Source organism: Leopardus geoffroyi, chromosome B1 (genome assembly GCF_018350155.1).
Source record: "Leopardus geoffroyi isolate Oge1 chromosome B1, O.geoffroyi_Oge1_pat1.0, whole genome shotgun sequence".
Lineage (NCBI taxonomy): Eukaryota > Metazoa > Chordata > Mammalia > Carnivora > Felidae > Leopardus > Leopardus geoffroyi.
Window position 1 is genome coordinate 14,109,396 of NC_059327.1, and position 22,402 is coordinate 14,131,797.

A 22,402-nucleotide genomic window follows, 5' to 3' on the forward strand; every position below is an offset into this window, starting at 1 on the left:
TAAAAAGGCTAATTCTCACCTGTCTGGGCCACCGTGGGGGAGGTTTGTGCCATGCGGAGGGGGGCGGATGTGTGACCCCCCAACTCCTTTATTCTTTCAGCATTTAGAAAAATATTTTCGAGCACCTCCTCCTGGCCAGACTGTTAAGTGTGAAAGACACAATCAAGACCACGGTGGATGCAGGCCCCGCCCCAGGGGCTCGCATCCCAGTGGGAAGAAGCCATCGCGGAAACACGTGAGTAAGAGAATTCAGAGAAAGACAAGGAGCAGGGGAAGTGAGTGCTCAGGGCGGGGAAACCCCAATGCAGCATCCCTGGGACTGGAAGGTGCGAAGCCCCGACCCACAGCCGCATGCGCCTGGGCCGGTGTGTGGGCTCCTGCTGAAGCCGCGTTGGTCCCGGAGTGGGTGTGGGGGCGGAATTTGGAAAACAAAATTACCAGCACAACGTTCAGTGAGTGGAGGACCACACGATCTCTGTCTCCCAAACATTAATCTGAAAACAAAAACCCCAAGGGCGCCTGGGTGGCTCAGTCAGTTGAGCATCTGACTCTTGATTTCAGCTCAGGTCGTGATCTCAGGATCGTGGGATCAAGTCCTGCGTCGGGCTCTATGCTGGGCACGGGGCCTGCTTAGGAATCTCTCTCCCTCGCCCTCGGCCCTTCCCCCCCAACCTGTGTGCGCCGTCCGTCTCTCTCTCAAAAATTAAATGAATGAATGAATGAATAAGTAAAATTAAAACAAAAAGCCCTGTTTACCAAAAGTCACACACCTGGGGACACCTCTCAGTGCAGAGCAAGTGTTGACGAATGTCCCCAAGTAAACCATCCGTAAATTTAGTTGCTTGAAAACAGCAATCACGTAGATGTATTTACTCACGAATCTGCAGTTTGGGACAATGGTCTCTGCTCCCAGTGATGTCAAGTGAGGCTGAACATCAGCCTCACAGACAAGGCTGTCGCAGGGGCCTGCCCCATTCTAGGAGAGGGACGGAGAGGCACCGTCTCTCGGTGGGGAAGCAGCAAGTCTCTGGAAGAACTGTGGGACTGGAGGTACTTTCGTGGCCATTTTCGGAAAACGGATCTGTCGATGCAGCTGTGAGCCAATCTAGACCGTAGGAGACACGTGGCAGGCATCGCGTGGGGAACACGACCTTCCTTTCCCTCCTGGGTTTTATGTTTTCACGTTCAAGGTGAAGTCTGTGGTCGCAGGCAAAATGGGTTGCTTGCCCTGCCCTGCCTGCTGTCCTGGGACCTGCCGTCGGGGAAGGGAGTCCCTTCGAGAGTTCACGGGTCCAGCCTCACGCGTTTGGGCCCCCGCTCTGTGCCAGGCAGCACGTGAGAACCAGGGCTGGAGAGAGAGCGGTCATCAAGCAAGACCAACCCAGAGAAGAAGACGGGATGCTGAACACCCTGATAGGGACAGCACTGGGGCAGGATGGCTGTTTCAGGGGAGAGACGCCGGGTCGCTCCCGAAAGACAGTGGGCCGGAACAGCTGGTGCCTGGCCGGAGACCGAGGGCGCCCGTCAAAGATGAGGCCGGGTCACGGGGCACCGTCATGCAAGCTAAATCATTTGGAGTTTAGAATATAGATCATCAAAAGCCTTTGCAGGATTGTAAGCAAGGGTCATTTATGCACAACCTAACCGGTGGCCCCAGGGACGAGCTCCTTTGTACCATTAAGTCACAGACGCCCCAGGGGCACCCAGGTGGCTCAGTCGGTTAAGCGTCAGACTCTTGGTTTCAGCTCAGGTCGGCATCTCACGGTTCCTGGGTTCGAGCCCCATGTCGGGCTCCGCACTGACAGTTCAGAGCCTGCTTGGGATTCTCTCTTCTCTCTGCCCCTCGCCCACTCTTTCTCTCAAAATAAATAAATAATTTTAAAAAGAAAAAAAAACGTTTAAAAAAAAATGGAGCGCCTCGGTGGCTCGGTCAGGTAGGCGTCCGACTCCCGCTCAGGTCATGATCTCACGGTTTGTGCGTTCGAGCCCCGCGTCGGGCTCTGTGCCGACAGCTGGAAGCCTGGAGCTGCTTCCGATTCTGTGTCTCCCTCTCTGCCCCTCCCCTGCTCTCTCTCTTCCTCTCTGTCTCAAAAATAAACATAAAAAAAGAAAAAAAAAGACACAGAAGCCCTAAGAGCAAGACCACCTGAAAGCTTGGCTGCTGCCTGAAGCAGGTGGCCCCCTGGGCAATGGCAACCCTAAATGCAGGGGAAGATGAGCGGGGAGAGGGATTGAAGAGAGAAGGGGCCGGGGCGCGAGAGGTCTTTTGAGAGCGTTAGAGTCTGAAGGCAGTGGAGACACACAAGCCCCGTGATCTCAGAATTTCCCTAAGAAGCCCCATCGGCCCTGGGAGATCAGCGCACACCTTCCCGGGGCCCAGCGAGCGGTCCTTCCTCCCGCCACGGGCCAGCAACGAGGGGAGCACAGGATGAAGCAGTTGGCTTGGTTTGGGATCTTGAAGGGAAAACGTGCGAAGACTCTGGAATCCGCATCGTGGGGACACGGGGGGGGGGGGGGGGAACAACCAACCACAGAAACTACAAACGTCCCTCCGCGTCCCGTCTCCCAGTGGGGGCTCCGGTGCTCGATGACAGGGGAGAATCCGCCTCTGTCGTAACAGGTGTTCAGGCCTCCCTGCCACTTTGACATAAGAGTAGAGACAAAGGGGTCCTCCTGCCAAACACAATTGTTTTGAGCAAAAGAAAACCTGTGGTGTATGGCGTTTCTGAAAAACATCCCTTGTCCTGCTAAACAGAGATTCGCACTCTGAATCCTGGGAGGGCGCCCATGAGGCTAAGACACCCTGTCGCCCTCACAGCCCCCAGGGCACGATGCCTTGGGTTCAACAAATAGTTGTCTATTAAGTAAAAGTGGTGGGTCCCTCTAAATGATAGTGAATGGAGACATACGGTCCCAACGCTGTAATAAATGCCCATCACCGCCCATTCCCTTTCGTGGCGATGATGACACAGCCTGGCCGTCCTGGTTTATCTGAGCATGACCGGTGGTAGGAAATGTTACCCAAACATCATGAGTTAGCAAACAAGAGTGTCCTGTTCCGGAAGGGTGTCAAGATTGACCTATTCTAGGTTTGGGAAAATGCCAGAGAGGCCGGGGGTGCGCCGAAATGTTCACTGGGTGCTAAAGGTGGGGGCTTTTCCTTTCCCACATTTTCGTTAGTTGTGTTTTCTAAATGTTTTACAAGCCATGCAGGATTCTCAAAAGGGGAAATAAGGGTTATAAAAGGGGGGGGGGGCGGGGAACTGTCGGACTAAGCTTTTTTTCTTTTGTCAGATCATAATAATAGGTAACAGTTGCCACACGCTTTCCGCTCCCCAGGCACTGTCCCGGGGGCCTGGAACACACGTTAGCTTGCTTTGTCCTCACGATCACCGAACGCGGAGGCACTAGCCGCAGACCCATTTTGTAGATGACAAAGCACACACAGGCGGGTAACTTACACACAGTCACAGGGACCTTTACGGAGCTCTGGATGCAGGCGCCTAAATTCTTTTCCCAGAGCACAGATGTGGGCTGGGGCCCGGTCCCCAAGCCTGCCTTCAGCAGAGTTGCTCTAAGGCTCTGGGCTTCAGAACCTCCTGAGGGACTTCATTCCAGCTGGACTTCGGGGTTCTGCCCCCCAGTGGTGCGCCGGTAAACATTTCAGCAGCGGCTCCTGGGCTGTGGGAGCCCCCGTTTTTAGCCTTTGCCAGTTTCCGCGGTGTAAGTGCTCTTTTTTTTTTTTAATTTTAATGTTTATTTATTTTTGAGAGAGGGAGAGAGAGAGAGAGAGAGAGTGAGTCGGGGAGGGGCAGAGAGAGAGAGAGAGAGGGAGACACAAGAATCCGAAGCAGGCACCAGGCTCTAGGCTCCGAGCTGTCAGCCCAGAGCCCGACGCGGGGCTCGAACCCACAAACCTCGAGATCATGACCTGAGCCGAAGTCGGACGCTCAACCGACTGAGCCACCCAGGCGCCCCAAGACACCGATGGTTTAAACACAAACAAAAAACTGTGTTAAAGTTTATAGCCCTTATCCATCACTTGAATTGACTGGTTTGATTTATCGTTGCCAGGCAGTCTATTAGTTGAGCGTCCCCGAAACTGTCACCAAACAACTTTGAGAAGAGAGCAAAGGAAAACGATCCAGTCCTTGCCAACTGGAATCAAAGAGAGAAGAGGACGTCGAATACCGTAAAGAAAAATATCTCTATATGTCTATAAACAAAAACAAACTATTACTGCTCTGCAAGCGGGAACACGTGTGCCTGGGCCTTTAAACTTGAAGCCAGTAGCTTGCTCGGATCTCTGGGGGGTCGGCGCCAGGAAGTTATTCCCCCTGGCCTGCTGTGTTGTGCCCAGGACGGTTCTGGGGGTGAACGCAGTAAAGCAGGCGGCCGGGGTGGATATCCGGGGCACGGATCGGGGAGGAGGTGTGGACCCTTTCCCCGGGATGCGTCGTCCACATGCACTGGTTCTGGTTTGTGAGCAGCTCCAGGGTCGGTTTCAGGCGATAGCATTTAGGGCAGGAAGCAGAGGAAGCCTGGTCCCCGTTAACCGATCCCCCCTGGCGTGCCCCGGCGTGAGGGGACGTATGGGGTTCCAGCAGCGGGTCCGAAAGCCCTTTTTCATAGCTGGGTGTGTGGGGCTGCAGTGTCTCTGCAGGCCCCGTCGCCGGATGTTCCCAAAGTCCCAGCTGAGATTTGGTTCCAAGCCTTAAGAAAACTGAGGCTGAAAAACTAATGTGAGGCCTCGACTCCGGGTAGTGAAGGGAGCCTCCCGTCCATGCGGCATCTGCTAGGGAAAAACAGAACAGAACAGAACAACCCAGAATGAAGGCTAATGCTAATAGCCAGGATTTGAGGAGCGCCTCCTGCTGGCGGGGCATTGGGATGAGGATTGTATCTGTGGTACCTTTGTCCTCCTCACGAAAGCTCTATGATGTAGACGCTGTTATTACTCCATCTCACAGGTAAGGGGTCTGAGGCTTCAATAAGCCAATTAGCCTCCCATACATAGAGCAAGGATTGAAGCCCAAACCCATCCAGCACCGAAGCCCAGGCCTTAACCCCTTCAGCACCGTGGAAGCAGCCGTCAGCCATCGTGGCGCTTTCCTCTCCGTTTTGTCCAGACGCTTTGCACCCGCGGGGCACCCTGCTCCCTCCTCGAACCAGGGTCAGGCGCTGAGCGCACCTCGGCCTGGTGCCACGAAGCCGACCCAGGCTTTAGAGCTGGGAAGTTAGCAGCTGCGACAGCAGGGGGCGCCCGGGTGGGGGGCTCCCGGGTGGGGGGCTCGGTCGGTTGAGCGTCCGACTTCGGCTCAGGTCATGACCTCGCGGTTCGTGCGTTCGAGCCCCGTGTCCGGCTCCGTGCTGACGCCTGGAGCACGGACGTGATCCTACATGTGTTTTTAAGCGATTACTTTGGCAACTGGAAAGAATGGCCAAGGCAGCGCTTTGCGCGGCCGAGATGACGGTGCCGTCCTGGGAGGACGGTGAGAAACGGAAGAATTTTGGCTGTGTTCTCCAGAGGTTGAGTGGGGAGGACGTGTTGACGCCTGGCAGTGGGGGCTGAGGAGTGGACGGGGACCCAGGATCTTGGCTTTAGCCCCCGGGTGGCTCGTGGCACCATGTACTGAACTGGGAGAGACTTGAGGAAAGGACAAGAGAGAGAAGAGGCAGGAGTTCTTCGGGCCTGTCTTATATTCGCGATCCTACTTGCCATCCACACAGGGATGCCGGGTGGGAGGCTGGATAGACGCGTCATGCGCTGGGAGATCTGAGCCGGAGGCCTAAATGGGGAGTCTTTGGCCTTCAGGTGGGATCTGGGAGCATGGCCAAGATTTATGGGGGATTCGGAGGGAAGAGAAGAGGGCTCACAATGAAGCTGTGAGGAACACCAGCCCTGGGAGAGGGTAGAGGAGGGTGAGTGGGCGGAGGTGACAGGGAGAGAGGCACCAGTGGAAAATCGGATGTGGGGGTGCAGGACCCGGGACAGGAGAACATTCCAACCCCGGTTGGTCTGACCAACTTGTCTAATGCCGCCGGGCAGTGGAGAAAGGGGCAGAGAAGACTTTTTTTGCGAGACAAAGGCCTCACCTTGCGTTTCATGTGAAGTCGCCTGAACTTTGTCCTACGAGGAAGGAGGAGTTCAGAATGACCGACAACGAGCTGGAGGGAAAGAGACCCCTTTGAAGGTTCTTCAGTAGTAAAGGCAACACCATGAGGGCCGAATCTAGGGCCAGAGCAGTGAAATCGAACAGGCAGGAAGAGAGAGTCAAGGTAGAATCACTAGGTGCCTGTGACCTATAACGCGGAGAGGAAGGGATTTCGATGTGGATATACGGAATGTGACATCTTTAACCCAGACGGGAGCTAGCGGGGCCACAGGTGGGAAGGTGGGGACAGGCAGAACTGAGCCCATGTGCCTGTGGCACCTCCCTGTGGCTTTAGGGGTCTTGTGCTCAGGGGAGAAGCTGTGGCTGCTGGTGGAGTTTCTAGAGAGACCAGCGGATAAGAGTTGAAGCCCTGGGCTGGGATGAGCTTACTCAGAAAAAGGATGAAAAGCAAGAACAGCAGGAAAAAAACCTTTTTTTAAAAAAAAAAAGGGGGCACCTCGGTGGCTCAGTCGGTTGAGCCTCCAACTTCAGCTCAGGTCGTGATCTCACGGTTGGTGAGTTCGAACCCTGCGTCGGGCTCTGTGCTGTCAGTGCAGAGCCCACTTCGGATCCTCTGTCTCCCTCTCTTTCTGCCCCTCCCTGCTCACTCTCTCTCTCAAAAATAAATAATTATTTTTTTAAAAAAAAGCTTTAAGAACAGCAGAGGCTCTCTAAGTGCAAGGGTCCCCACGGTGGACACAATACACGGGACTCTTCAAGCCTTCGGTAGATGAGTAGGATCGTTGGGACTGTCATCCCCTGGGGAGTGGCCGCAGGATCTGTTTACAGCCTTTCTGGTTCTGGGGCTCACTTTCACAAAACTTGGGTGTAGACTCCCGCTGACAAGTTCCTGGACTCGCTCGTGAAGGGTGGGGGCCCCACTCCATTAGCATTCCCCAACCTTAGGGAGCTCTGGACTCTGTGAACAGAGGGGGCTCTGGTCCCGTATTCCAGAATGACTTGACTTTATTTTATTTTATTTATTTACTTTTATGTTTATTTTAGAGAGTTGGGTGAAGGGAGGAGCAGAAAGAGAGAGCGAGAGAGAGAGTGAATCTCAAGCAGTTTCCATGCTCAGCGTAGAGCCCGACATGGGGCTCGATCCCACGATCCTGGGATCATGATCTGAGCTGAAATAAAAAATCAGATCCTCTACTGGCTGAGCCAACCAGACTCCCCCAGAAATTTAAATTTAAATTTAAATTTTAAATTAAAAAAAAATTTTTTAATATTTATTTATTTTTGAGACAGAAGAGACAGAGCATGAGCGGGGGAGGGGCAGAGAGAGGGGGAGACACAGAATCCGAAGCAGGCTACGGGCCCTGAGCTGTCAGCACGGAGCCCGATGCGGGGCTCGAACTCACGAACCGCGAGATCATGACCTGAGCCGAAATAGGATGCTTAACGGACTGACCACCCAGGCGCCCCGCCCCCAGAATGACTTTAAAGGAAACATCAGCCTAAGGACCTGTACCAGTCTTAGCCAGGAGTCACGAAATGAGGAATTTCTGGGAACAAAAGGTAAAATCTGAATTCGCATCACTGCCCGGGTCAAGTTTCCCCGAGGTCACTACGTAGGGGGAGCCATTTATATAGAATGCTGTGGAAATACTTGTCCCTGGAACTGGGCAGCCCGGTGAGGTGCCAGTTCTGTTCCCTTTCTTTAAACACCACCACCAACAACACCACCAACAGCAACAACAACGAAACAGGCTGCAGAAAACGTTAAGAGTCTCAGTCACATGATCCAGAGTTTACTGAGCACCTACGGCCAGCCACAGGGCTGGGCCCTGGGTGGGGGTGGGGGGGGGATAGTGGTGATCACGGGCAGTCATGGTGCCCGTCCTCCTGGAAGGAGTCTAATGCATTTTGGCTGGAAATACGAGCTCAATGCCTAAATGAAGCCATCTATGGAAAAGCAATCAATTGAGTTAGGTACCTATAAGCCATCCATGTCTGGTTTTAAGCTTCTGGGAACTCTGATCCCCAGCCCGGCAGGGTCAGTACACTTAGATGCTCACCAGAAGAGGGGAGAGACAGCCACCACGAGATGGGGTTCCCAGGGGACAGGGAAGGCCCTTCTCAGGGCAGGTGGGCCTTAGGGAGCTGGGCCGGGGAAAGCTCTGTTTCAATCATGCCCGAACCCCAAATCTCAAAGAGTGTGGGGCAGAGTGGAGGAGCTCAGGTCACTTGCTCACAGGCCTTTCCAGAGCAGTGAGCCTTTCTAGGGACCCATCTTAGCGGCTGTGTCCTGAAGACTTGAGCCCCGGAGTAGGGGTGTCTCCAGCTCAGAGCCAAGCGGGCGCCACCCAGCCCTCTGGTGGCTGAGTGTGGGCCGTGGAAAGGGTCTGTGGGACGGCAGTGCGCACCTGGGCCTCCCCAGAGGACACGCCTGTGGCCACCGGGTACACGTCTCTCCCAACACAAGGCTCTTTGTTCTGCCAAAAGGCTGTTCCATCCTGGTTTCCCAAAAACGCTGTGCTAAGGGAGTCTGAAGGAGGTTTCTCTCTTAATTCCCCTGACAAAGGAAATCACTTGTATCCCAGTGACATTATTTTTGTCATGGCCTTTTCCTTCGGAAGCTCCTTGTTATTGAAACCGCTTCAAAGCATTGAGTTGAACAAAAATCAAAATGGCTGCACGAATGCTTCAGTGGAGCTCGGGTTTAAAGTAACCTTTTTCCTCTCTTCCACAAACCTCCCCACCTCCCCTCTAAGCTTTTTGTTTCAGGAACTGGGTACCACCCCAAGGACAAGACAGAGGAGGCTGGCAGCAATCTCTGTCAAAACGAGCTAAATCCTGAGGTGACTGGGCAGCTCAGTCAGTTGAGCATCTGACTCTTGATTCAGATCCCAGGGCTGTGGGATTCTCTCTCTCTCTCTCTCTCAAAATAAATAAATAAACTAAAAAAAAAAAAAAGCAGCATATAATCTTACAGGGAAGACAAGACATTCACCTGGCAACTACCATAGAAGGTAAAGGTGGGGAGTCCCCTAGGCCAGGTACAGATTACAGGAAATGCCTCCAAGGGGATCAAGGGCCAACGATGGAAGAGAAGTAACGGGTTGGTTTGGGAAGGCGTCACTAAGAAAGTGGTCTTTGAGCTTAGCTCAGGAAGTTGGGCAGGATTTGAATAATATTGATTTCATATGGTTTAATCCTTGCCAGGAGAGAGTAATTCCAGACTGGAATTCTTTATCTTACTCCTTGATATTTCCTTATTAAAGGTCCAGCTCACCCTCCCAAGGTATTGTGAATAAAGCTTCCTTATCTAAATGTTATCCAGTGTGCCTTCAGCATTTGATGAATGCGACCGTGACCTCTTACATAATTTGAATTTTACTTTTGTAAGGGTGACAACGTGAAGCTTTCAAAGAGTTCCACGACCCTTACAACAAGCAAAAGATAAATGTATTTTATTTCACGTGTGGAATTCATTCAACTCCTGCTCGCATTTTTAACAACAATGAAGAAAATCATGGTCCTGGGTGGGGAAAAAAAAAAACGTCTCTTGGCAAATGTTAAGACCTGTTCTGGAAAAACAAAAGTGCATCAGGAAATTAAAAATAGAAGTAGATCTTCTACAACCGGGGACTTTGTTTAATGCCAAAAAGATATTGCAAAATGTGAGACACGGTGGTAATACGTCATTCATTTGACCCTCAAAACCGGAAAAGAATGGACTTGAAGTGTAAGGATATGTACTCTAGCAGTGGTCTTGAAACTTGAGGAATTTGTAGGGAAATAATTTTGTTTTAGTTCTCTCAGAATGTGTTCACGAAACCCAATTTGTGAAAACATAGACTTAAGAAACGTAAAATCTTCTTCTAAAAATATCAAATGTAAATTCTCTTAGTGAGTTTTGTCTTTAAAAAGTACTCATTTTTAAAAAGTATCGCTGGGACGATACTTGGGTGGCTCAGTTGGTTGAGCATCTGACTTTGGCTCAGGTCATGATCTCACAGTTCAGGAGTTCAAGCCCCGCGTCGGGCTCTGTGCTGACAGCTCAGAGCCTGGAGTCTGCTTTGGATTCTGTGTCTCCCTCTCTCTCTGCCCCTCCCCTGCTCACTCTCTGTCTCTCAACAACGAATAAACATAAAAATTTTTTTAGAATAAATAAATAAATAAATAGTATCGCTAGAACGAAACTGCGAAATTAAAATTCGGTGGGTGTGTAAAATTCGGTGGGATGTGTTTGAGAAACGATTTTAGAAAATTATAATTAAGGCAAATTATATCTCTAATTGCCTGAGAAATAGTAGTAGCTGTTGTCTTTAAGTACGTGATATACTGAAAAAAGAATGTAAACTTTAATTATAAATGGCTACAACCTATGGTAGAGACAGAATAGTAAGACCAAGGGAGCCTAGTTTTACTCTGTAGTTTATACTCTATATCCCACGTCGCCTACTACTTCTTTAAAGAATCTGAAGTTGGCTAAGACAATTAAAACCTCTGCAAAACAACACTGTGGCAAAAACTTCTGGTTTTATTGATTTATCTCTTTTGCACAGAGTACGCGCGAGTTCAAAATTTTGAAGATTGCGTTAAAAGATTGGTTTATGCTATCAACAAAAATTTTTAATCTTTATTTATTCGTTTATTTTTATATAATTTACTTTCAAGTCAGCTAACATCAGTGTATACAGTGTTTTGGCTTTGGGAGTAGATTCCCGTGATTCATCACTTCTATACAACACCCAGTGCCCATCCCAATAAGTGCCCTCCTCAATGCCCATCACCCATTGCCCCCCACCATCAACCCTTAGTTTGTTCTCTGTATTTAAGAGTCTCTTATGGTTTGCCTCCCTCTCAGTAACTACTTTTTTTCCTTCCCTTCCCCCATGGTCTTCTGTTAAGTTTCTCAAATTCCACACGAGTGAAAACATATGATATTTGTCTTTCTCTGATGGACTGATCTCGCTTTGCATAATACCCTCTAGTTCCATCCATGTTGTTGCAAATGGCAAGATTTCCTTTTTTTTTTTGATTGCCAAGTAGTATTCCATTGTGCATATATATACATATATATATATACATATACGTATATATATACCACATCTTCTTTATCCATTCATTGGTTGATGGACATTTGGATTCTTTCCATAATTTGGCTATTGTTGATAGCACTGCTATAAACATTGGGATACATGTGCCCCTGTGAATCAGCACTCCTGAATCCTTTGGACAAATTCCTAGTAATGCTATTGCTGGGTTGTAGGATAGTTCTATTTTTAATATTTTGAGGAACCTCCACACTGTTTTCCAGAGCGGCTGCACCCATTTGCATTCCCACCAACAGTGCAAGAGGGTTCCCCTTTCTCCACATCCTTACCAATATCTGTTGTTTCCTGAGTTGTTAATTTTAGCCACTCTGACCATATGAGGTGGTATCTCAATGTGGTTTTCATTTGTATTTCCCTGATGATGAGTGACGTTGAGCATCTTTTCATGTGTCTGCTGGCCATCCGGATGTCTTCTTTGAAAAAGTGCCTGTTCATGTCTTATGCCCATTTATTCACCGGATTATTTGTTTTTTGGGTATTGAGTTTGATAAGTTCTTTACAGATTTTGGATACTAACCATTCATCCAACATGTCATTTGCAAATATCTTCTCCCATTCCACGTGTTGCCTTTTCGTTTTATTGATTGCTTCCTTTGCTGTGCAGAAGCATTTATCTTCATGAAGTCCCAACAGTTCATTTTTGCTTTTATTTCCCTTGCCTTTGGAGACATGTCAAGTAAGAAGTTGCTGCAGCCAAAGTCAAAGAGGTTATTATTGCCTGTTTTCTCTTCTAGGATTTTGATGGTTTCCCATCTCACATTTAAGTCTTTCATCCATTTTGCATTTATTTTTGTCTACGGTGTAAGAAAGCGGTCTAGTTTCATCCTTCTGCATGTTGCCGTCCAGCTCTCCCAGCACCATTTGTTAAAGAGACTGCCTTTTTTTCCATTGGATATTCTTTCCTGCTTTGTCGAAGATTAGTTGGCCATATATTGGTGGGTCCAATTCTGGGTTCTCTATTCTATTCCATTGGTCTATGCTACCATTTTTAATATAAAAGACATAAAAGGTAAACTCTTTGCTTAAGCGAAGACTAATATGCAGCCTGTCTAAGCTGACAAATAAAAAAGCTGTTGTTCACATATTTACCGTCAGTGTAAAAAAGTTAAGTGATCATGGATGGGAATTAATTTTTGTTTTTCCCAGTATGTTCTAGTGGCCTGTTTCTCTGTCTGCCTTCCCTGCTGACTGGATAATTGAGGAAGCCCTGGAAGGCGATGGCCATATTCTATTCCTTTCTGGAAGCTTTTTCTACTCCTGGTGTATTTGGCTCTTGAGACTGCATTTTGCAGTGACGACTTAATGGAAGGCTTTGACCATACAGCCTCCCCTTGACCGACACCTCTGGTCCATGCCCTCAGCTCTCCTCTTTACTGGCTATGTTCTTGAGAGCTTTGGTTTGGCACTCCCTTGGCATCACCCTTCTTGTTCTTAGACCTCGACTGAGCACCACTCTCAGCTCAAATCTACTGTTATTTGTTTGGTTTGTTTCGTATTCCTTGCAGTTGCCTCAGATTAGAATTTCTGTACCCAGCCACCCAATGTGAGGACACCCACCGTGGCCCACAGAGATTCTGGAACTTTGCATTTGCTCATTAACGCTTGTGGACTAAACCCAATGCGGTGGTAACAAGCAGACTTGGACCGCCAATGGATGGGGTACATGTGTGACGGTTGGTAGGGTCTTTGTAGATCAACCTGGAAGAAAAGGAAAGCTGTTTCCTTGGAACAAGGTTGTGATTCATGGATTTTTGTGTATTTTGTATTTTCTGGTCTCGTTTCATAAAAGCCATTAGAACAAAGACGAGAGCCTGAAAAATGGTTGGAGGAAGTGATCCTAATTTCACTGAAGCGAAAAGATAACCATGGAACAAGTCTGCCAGCCCTCAACCCTGTCACTGAAGAAGTAGGTTCTTTCCCTACCGAATGCCTTTTGCCAAGTGACTGAACGGTATTTGTCAGCAAGTAGGTAACTTATTCAATGGCCAGAGAATGGAGAAGGGGGGCTCAGGCTCTAAAGGCACCTTCTCCCCAAAAGGTCTCATGGTCAGGGGGTAATGAGTTTGGCGTCATTAAGGGGCCCAGATGCAAGCTGACCTGGGAGGTTTTGGGGGGAAGGAGAGAGGGCTTCTCAGAATCAGAGTGCCACCTCTTTTCTTCCCTTAAATGGGCACAGTCACATCTGTCCCCACACTGATAGGTGTGTTCATGGTCATTACCATCAGAAGTAACGATCCCGAGGTCTTGTGGGGAGTTAGCCTTGCACCAAAACTAGATCAAACTGGTTGAAAACTAGTTCATTAGGGCTTGTTTGGAGCTTGTTAGCGCATCCATGGTGACCACTCCTTCCCCTGCTCCTGTCGGGCTCGTCTCTGGGCTCTGAAGTGGGGAGCACCCGTGGGCTCCCTTGTCTAGAACGTCTCACAGATTTCTGGTTCCGCCCTGGATTGCTGGACACTGTGAGCCCCGGCGGCCACTGTAAGTGCCAGGGCTGATTAGTTCATCCTCTCATCGATTCACCCATTCTTTCACCAAATCGAACCACGCCCTGGTCCCAGGGAAACATGGCACCAACCGCCACAGTCCAGTGGGACGCGTGTAAGGAGGGACAGAGGGCAGGATGCTGTGGGAACACAGACGGCAGCTCCTAACCCAGAACGGCAGGTCAGGAATGAACTTGGAAAAGATGATCCACATTTATAGGTATTAGCAAGAGCTGTGAGCAGGGGGAGGCGTCCTGGCTGAGGAACCAGCAGGTCTGCAGGCTGGGGACTTAGGTCAGAGGGGACACGCACCTGGATGCTGGTGGCGCTTTCTCAGTGAGCCCCTCCTCCTTCCCTGGGTGGGGCTCACGGCCCGCTTTCCCGCTGGGGTCCCCACATGGACCTTTGGACGTCTGGCCCCACGCCAAACTGGTGGAGTTCAAACTCCCGGCAATGATAGAAATGTCACTTAAAACCATCTCCCGGGGCGCCTGGGTGGCTCAGTCTCTTGAGCGCCCTACTTCGGCTCAGGTCATGATCTCACGGTTCGTGGGTTCCAGCCCCGCGTCGGACTCTGTGCTGACCTCTCGGAGCCTGGAGCCTGCTTCGGATTCTGTCTCTGTTTCTCTCTGCCCCTCCCCCACTCATGCTCTGGGTCTCTCTCAGAAATAAATAAACATAAAAAAAAACAAAACAGGGGCGCCTGGGTGGCGCAGTCGGTTAAGCGTCCGACTTCAGCCAGGTCACGATCTCGCGGTCCGTGAGTTCGAGCCCCGCGTTGGGCTCTGGGCTGATGGCTCAGAGCCTGGAGCCTGTTTCTGATTCTGTGTCTCCCTCTCTCTCTGCCCCTCCCCCATTCATGCTCTGTCTCTCTCTGTCCCAAAAATAAATAAACGTTGAAAAAAAAAAAAATTAAAAAAAAAAAACAAAAAAAAACAAAACAATCTCCCACCTATTTAGCACAATCTTTTTTTTTTTTTTTTTTTTTTTTTTTTTTTAATAGAATAAAGGACAATGCTGGCAGGACTTTAGGGAAATGAGCACATGCTTACATGGCTGGTGGCTCTTCACAATGTTTCTCCTCTTCTTGAGAAAAATTGGACAATAGGTAACAAGAGCTACAGAACTGTTTGACCCGGTAACTCCACTTTGGGGAATATGCTACAGGAAAATAATGCTTAAGAAGAAAGAAAAAAAAAACCAACAACCTAATATGTACAAATATATACACAGCAGCTGCAATTTAACATGGTATAAAGCTGGAATCGGGCCAGACACGCAGAAAAGGGGAAACGGTGAGCAAATTGTACGTTGATCTCAAATACCCCGCAGCCAGTAACGACAAGGACGCGGACCACGTCAGTGCGATCGGGTCTGACTATTTAAGCCACGCCGGAGGGTAAAAGCACCCTGCGTGTGAGCGGAGTGAAACTATACTCTTTAAAGCATGGAAGTATTCCGCAAACACTACACGATAGCTTAAAAGGAAGTGTCATTTACATGTTCACTGGCTCATTTCTTTGCATAGAAATTCAAGTTCATGGTTTACAAAGCACGGTTTTAAGAGGCAGCTGTATGACCATCTCTTCAGAAGGAAAACAACCCAGACCTGGGAGCGAGGGGGCCCTACGCCATGGCCCGGGACGCCCCCTGAGGACGGAGGGCTGCAGTGGGCGGTGGGTGCCGCTTGGTTTCGGACTTGCACCCCAGGCTTGCACACCCGCCTCGGGCAGATTACACACAGCTCTTTTCTCCGCGCACCGTGGGGCGGCCCAACGCCGGGGAAGCCACGTGTCTCCTTTCTGCGGCCGCATCGTGCTGGCAGGAACTAACCAGGGAGGCGGGAAATTTCCAGCTTGATTTAGAATATGCCGAGATGTCCTCCTGACCTCCAAGACAATCCGTCTGGCTGGGCTGGCATTTGCTGCGCCAGGATGTAAAGAAGTCACTCACAAGGAAGTAAATGAGCAACAGGCCGGTATTTAGGATATTTAAATGGGTCGAGTAACTAAGACGTACGGGCTCCGGTCCTGATGCAGACTAGACCTTTCAGGATATAGTCGCCATCAATTCTCTTTTCTTCACTGCGTTGCTATTAAATTCCAATCCAAAGGCTTTATTTTTTTTTTTTTTTAATGTTTATTTTTGAGGGACAGAGAGAGACAGAGTGTGATTGGGGAAGGGTCAGAGAGAGAAAGACACAGATTCTGAAGTGGCTCCAGGCTCCGAGCTGTCAGCACAGAGCCCGACCCGGGGCTCGAACTCACAAACCACTAGATCATGACCTGAGCCGAAGTCGGAAGCTTCACCGACTGAGCCAACCAGGTGCCCCTGTGGTAACAGCTTGATTAAGATGTAATTCACACACCATACCTTTGCTTCATTTAAAATATATGATTCAATGGTTTCTAATATACGTGGAGTTGTGAAATTATCACCACGATCAATTTTAAAACAACTTTATCACCTCAAAAAGAAACCTCAAAGTCTTTGGCCATCACTCCCTAATCACCCCTACAACTAGGCAATTAGATACCTTCTATCTGTATCAATTGCCCATCCTATATGGAAATTGCCCATATTTCCTATATGGATTCCTACAATATGTGGTCTTTTGTATCTGGCTTCTTTCCCTTAGCATGAGGTGTTCAAGGTTCATGTTCATGTTGTCACATGGAACAGTACTTTACTTCCTTTTTATGGCAAAATAATATTTTATTGTATGAACATATTATCTTCTATCGATCCATTCATCACTCGATGAGCATTTGGTGTTTCTACTTTTTGGCTATTGTTAATAATGCTGCTATGAATATTCAGGTACAAGCTTTTATATGGACACATATGGACACATTCGTTTCTCTTGAGTATGGACCCAACAGTGGAATTTCTGGGTCATATGGTAACTCTACGTTTAACCTTCTGAGGAGTCAATAGACTGTTTTCCAAAATGGCCGCACCATTTTATGTTCCTTCGGCAGTGTATGAGGGTTCTAGCTTCTCCACATCTTCACCAAGACTTATTGTTCTCTTTTGTATTCTAGTCATTCTAGTGAGTGCGAAGCGGTAACTCATTGTGATTTTCTTTTTAATTTGAGAGAGAGAGAGAGGGAGTGCAAAAGCTGGGGACAGGGGCAGAGGGAGATAGAATCCTAAGCAGACTCCATGCTCAGCACAGAGCCTGATAAAGGGCTCGATCCTACGATTCTGGGATCATGACCTGAGCCAAAAATCAGGAGTCGATGCTCAACTGACTGAACCACCCAGGCGCCCCTCCTTGTGATTTTGATTTGATTTCCCCAATGATGAGTGCTGTTGAGTATCTTTTCATGCTCTTATTAGCTATTCACAAATCTTCTTTGGAGAAATGTCTGTTGAGATCTTTTGCCCATTTAAAAAATTTTTTTTAATATTTATTTATTTCTGAGAGAGAGACAGAGACAGAGCATGAGCAAGGAAGGGGCAGAGACAGAGGGAGACACAGACTCTGAATCGGGCTCCAGGCTCTGAGCTGTCAACACAGACCCCAACGCGGGGCTCGAACCCATAAACTGCGAGATCATGACCTGAGCCGAAGTCGGACGCCTAACCAACTGAGCCACCCCGGCCCCTCTTTTGCCCATTTTTAAGTCCGGTTGTCTTGTTATTATTGAGTTCGAAGAGTTCTCTATATATTCTAGCTCCAAGTCCTCTATCAGGTATATGATTTGCAAATATTTTCTCCCATTCGGTGGGTTGTCTTTTCACTTTCTTGATGGTGTTCTTCAAAGCACAAAATTTTAAATTCGATGAAATCCACTTCATCTATTCCTTAGTTGCTCGTGTGCCAAAGACTCTTGCAGACTTTGGTTGTACAGAGACATTCATTCGGTCCTGAGCTTTCTGAAGAAATTTAATTTAAAATTTCTGGACTCTTAGTATTACAATCCCCAGTGCTGCATTCAGAAAGTTATCAAGTCTGTGACTAGACGCCAGCGCGATTCACTGGAATTTCAACTTGCCACGCTCTGAGTTTTAGAACAGGACTTGCTGAGCGATAAGGAGAACATCCTGTCCTCAGGAAGCCCCTAAGCCGACCTCCATCACTGCTTCTCTAAGTAACTTGCCAAAGTCTCCATCGGTACCAAAAGAGGAGCTGGGAGCACGCCTAGGCCTCCTCTGCAAGCCCTCCCTCGCTGCCTTGCGCTGTTACCCCCTAAGATAGTTCATGGCTCCTGGAGGCTGGTTTCTTCCCTGGGCTGCAAAGAGCCTTCTGCGTTCACGTCCCACCTGTCGCCCCTCAGACCGGTGGGAACGTACCTTGGCGCGTCTGACCCAGGCGCGGGACCCAGAGTATGCCACAGCTCTACTTAGCCCCTCTAAGCCTCAGCTTATAGAAACACGGAGATAATAACTCTCTCGCGCAGGGCTGTTGTGGGGGTTCGATGGAATAATGCATGTAAAGCACCTGTCACAAACTGGGCTTTAAATGATGGTAGTCTACTGCGTGTCCGATGTGTGGCTCATCCCACCGTCAGTTCAATTCAGGCAGTAACTGATCCTCGGTGTGAAAAAGAATGATCACGTAGACGATCAGTAGCTCACACATTACGAACCCACGAGGTTAGTCAGGGCTATGAGCCTTAGAATTCACAAACCAGGAATCCACAGACTGAGACTGTGTGCTTTGTCTGGCTTTCTCAGTATTTCTGTACAATTGAGATAATATTTTAAAATGCAGAGGATCCGGGGCCCCTGGGTGGCTCAGTCGGTAAGCGTCCGACTTCAGCTCAGGTCATGATCTCACGGTTCGTGGGTTCGAGTCCCGCGTCGGGCTCTTTGCTGACAGCTCAGAGCCTGGAGCCTGCTTCAGATTCTGTGTCTCCCTCTCTCTCTGCTCCTCCCCCACTCACACTCTGTCTCTCTCTTTCAAAAATATATAAACATTAAAAAAAAAATTTTCTGGCTTCTGCTTGGGGTCCAGAAGGCTTCACAAAAGCACTGGGCCACCTGCCCTGCCCCGGGGCTCCCACCAGCTGTGCTTTTGATATGTGCGGACAGCTTCTTTTCACCACATCTGCTGTGTTCTTTATTTCAACTAGAAAAACCTTCATACCTAATCATTTTTCTCAGGTCTTGTGAATGAATGCCTTCTTATTCCTGTTTCGTATTGCCAATAGCTTCATTTTCTATAAAATAAATATAAGGAGTGTTTTAAATTTTTTCAACGTTTTTATTTATTTTTGAGAGAGAGAGTGAGCGCGAGTGTGAGCAGGGGAGGGGCAGAAAGAGGAGACACAGAATCCGAAGCAGGCTCTGAGCTGTCAGCACAGAGCCCGATGCAGGGCTCGACCCCACGAACCTCGAGTTGATGACCTGCGCTGAAGTCTGACGCTCAACGGACTGAGCCACGCAGGAACCCGGATAATTAGTGTTTCAAAGCCTTGCTCATCTGTTCCAATACTTCTGCTTTGGATGTTATATGTTGTCCCACTTTTTGGTCCTTCTCTTGTGATATTTTGCTCCTTGGAGAGCCTAAGTTCGTGTTCTGCTCGTACCCCTTCTGTAGGTGGTGCCCATTGGGGTTCAGGGCCAATTCCTGGTGCCTCTCGAGAAGCAAGGCAAGAGAAGGGATGAGCCCTAAGACAGAGAGTCACAAACCCCAAGACCCCTGGTTAGCCATATTTGTCTGTAGGTGTAAAGAGTGTTCCTACACATTTAAAAGGAAAGCGAAGTGTATCTGTGTCTGTTTTTCTGACACCTGGCCCATTTTGCTCCCACATGCTATCTGCCTGTCCCCTGTGAGCATCGGAGTTTGTCACCTCCCTGCCAACGATTGTGTGGGCTTGACTCAGAGGCATGTAACAACCGAGGACGGTTAAAGGGGATGTGCGTGACCTACAGCCAGTGCTGATTTGCGCCAATCGCTGGTCGAAGGGGAGACAAGGGGTGAGCAACTCGCTGAGTCGAGCAGAAGCCCTCATATCGACACGATCGGCGTTGGTAGTTAGTCATCTCACGGAAACAGTCTCGAAGCGGGGAATCGTGGAAAATGATACACGTTCACCTTAGTCGGGTCATTTCACTTTCAAAGACATAGATGTACACTCACCCACTCCCCTTGTGATGTCAGGCCAGGCTGTCCACGACGGCGTGTCCGCTGACCCGAGACTCTTTGTACTCTCTCGTGCAGACACTACCCCTGAACGCGCTATCCGCCAAGGCTGCTCCTGGGTTCCTTAAAGTGGAGTGAAAACTTAAAGCACGGTGAACATTTCTGGTGCAGAAGACGTCAAGATTCTTACGGCTCTCCCCCAGTTTGTTAACGACTGTTTCACCCATACCTGCTCCCATCTTGAGATCCTCACCTTTATCGTTTGCCCCAGCGCGTCTGCAGAGAAATAAATTTATTGCCACTCGTATTGAATCGGTGTAGGTGAGATCTAGCTAAATCAAAACCAAAGAAAAATGGCCGTAAGCAGGTCTGATTCGAGGCAAGCACACAACTGAGCGGGCAGGAGCCAAGTGCTGGACAACGGCCTGCATTCTGAGGGCCGGAGGCCCGGGCTGGCCCGTCTGCGGACTCCCGAGGGGCTGGGGAGTGTCAGCTCACCTGGCCAGTGGGCAGTGGGGGGAGAACTTCGGGCTGAATGTCTTCTTTTAGTGGCCCAAGGCAGGGGTGGCGCATTGGGAGGAGCCTTGCCCTAAGAGTCAGGGGACCTGAACTCTACCTGGGTTCGTCCCCTGAGTGACTGGAAGGAAACCTTTAGACCTCCTGGTCCCTCCCCCCTGCCACACTGAGCCGTGGGGGCTGCTGGAGAATCATAGGACCTCGCGCCCTAATGAGTGACAGCGTGACAGAGGCCGTCAGAAGAGACGTCCACACACTCTGGCCATCGTACGTAGCCACCCCTGTGCATCCCACCCGCCACCTGTCAGTATTCACCTCTGCACTCTGCCTTCCCTCCTGCGAGGAGGTGGGGGCTGTCACTGTCCTTGACCGCGAGAGCCCATAACCCCTAGCAATTCTCCCCGCCTCTCTCTCTGGCATCCTCAGTTTCCCCCCTTCACTGGGTCTAGATCATCCTCATCCTGTAGTTGCCCCCACAAAACAAGGGCAAAACCCTCCCAGCGACCAACCGCTGTCTCTCCTTCCCTTTACAGCAAGCTCCTAAAAAGACTCGTCTACGTTTGCGTAGACATTGTCTCTTCCCCTTCCCCCTGGAACCATGCCCAGCAGGCTCTGGTCCCCAGGCGTCACCTGCAACGGATCGTTTCCTCTCCTCAGCTGACCCAGCAGCCACACCTGACGCCCCTTCCTTGAACCACTTCTGCACTTACGTTCTGGACCAGCTCATTCTGTGGCAGCTCCTCGTCAGTCTCTGTTACCAGAAAAGGCATGTGGCAAACCCAACTTCCAGTCGGAATGTGACTTTATTTGGAAACAGGGTCATTACAGATGCAATCGATTAGGTAAGGTGAGGTCACCGGGAGTAGAGGGAGCTCCTAGGCCGACGTGACTGGTGTCCTTGTAGGAGGACGACACAGGGAGAAGACACACAGAGAAGGCCAAGGGAAGATAGAGAAAGAGATTGAGTGACACCTCTACGAGACAAGGGACACCAAAGATTGCCAGCCTTCACTGGAAGCCTGAGAAGGGACAGCCCAGAGGACACCTCCACGCCAGACTTCTGGCTTCCAGAACTGTGAGACAACCCTTTTCCGTGGCGTTAAGTCACCCACTCTGTGGCACATGGTTATGGCAGGCCTTAGAAACTAATGCCGTCTCCCTTCCACGTTTCATTTCTCCCAACGCTGGAATGTTCCAGAACTCAATTCTTGGACTTTCTTCCTTCTCTACATTTGGTGATCACATCTACTCTTCAGTACCTATATTCTTTAAAAAAAAAAAAATTTTTTTTTTAATGTTTATTCATTGTTGAGAGACTTCTCTCCCTCTCTCCTAGCCTCCATCCAATCTGTCCTCAAAGCCCGGCGGCTCTAACTCCAGATGCATCTGGAACCCATCCACTTCCGGTCGCCATGTTGCCTCTATTTCATGTCCTTCCTGAATAAAGCACACACCTTCCACTCCTCCCCGCCGTTGCAATCTATTCTCTGCCAGCAGGCAGACTTCTACAACAAAACAAAACAAAACGTAAGAGAATTCTAATAGTCAAGGTTCCTCCAAAATATATGACCAGTAGTCAGTTTTCAAAACTGCCCCCGTCATCAAAAGCAAAGAACATCTGAGAAACTGCCACAGCCAGAGGACGCTGAAGAGACAAGGCAACTAAATGCAATGTGGTATCCTAGATAAGATAAAAACTGTGGAAGTCTAAATACACCCTGCGTTAATACGAAGGCATCAATTTTTATTTATTAGTTGCAACAAATGTATCATGCTAATGTAAGATGTTAGTAGCAGGGGAAACTGGGACATATGGGAACTTTCTATACTAGTTCTCAACTTAAGATTTTTTTTAATGTTTATTTATTTTTTTTTTTTTTGAGAGAGAAACACGGAGTGTGAGTGGGGGAGGGGCAGAGAGAGAGGGAGACACAGAATCTGAAACAGGCTCCAGGCTCCGAGCTGTCAGCACAGAGCCCGACGCGGGGCTCGAACTCCCGGAGCGCGAGATCATGACCTGAGCTGAAGTCGGCCACTGAACCGACTGAGCCACCCAGGTGCCCCATATTCTATGTTCTCAATTTTTCT

The 22,402-nt window shown here is 49.3% G+C and overlaps 1 long non-coding RNA gene across 2 annotated transcripts; it reads left to right on the forward strand.

Moving 5' to 3' along the window:
• Nucleotides 1-7,494: 7,494 nt before the first annotated feature.
• On the forward strand, nucleotides 7,495-21,841 carry LOC123584960. 2 transcript variants are annotated; one of them, XR_006705810.1, is made up of 3 exons: nucleotides 7,495-7,676; nucleotides 13,011-13,127; nucleotides 19,877-21,841. It is a non-coding gene; the product is annotated as an uncharacterized LOC123584960 (long non-coding RNA). The 2 variants fall into 2 exon arrangements; XR_006705808.1 differs by lacking the exon at nucleotides 7,495-7,676 and having other exon boundaries at nucleotides 12,152-13,127.
• The last annotated feature ends 561 nt before the right edge of the window (nucleotides 21,842-22,402 follow it).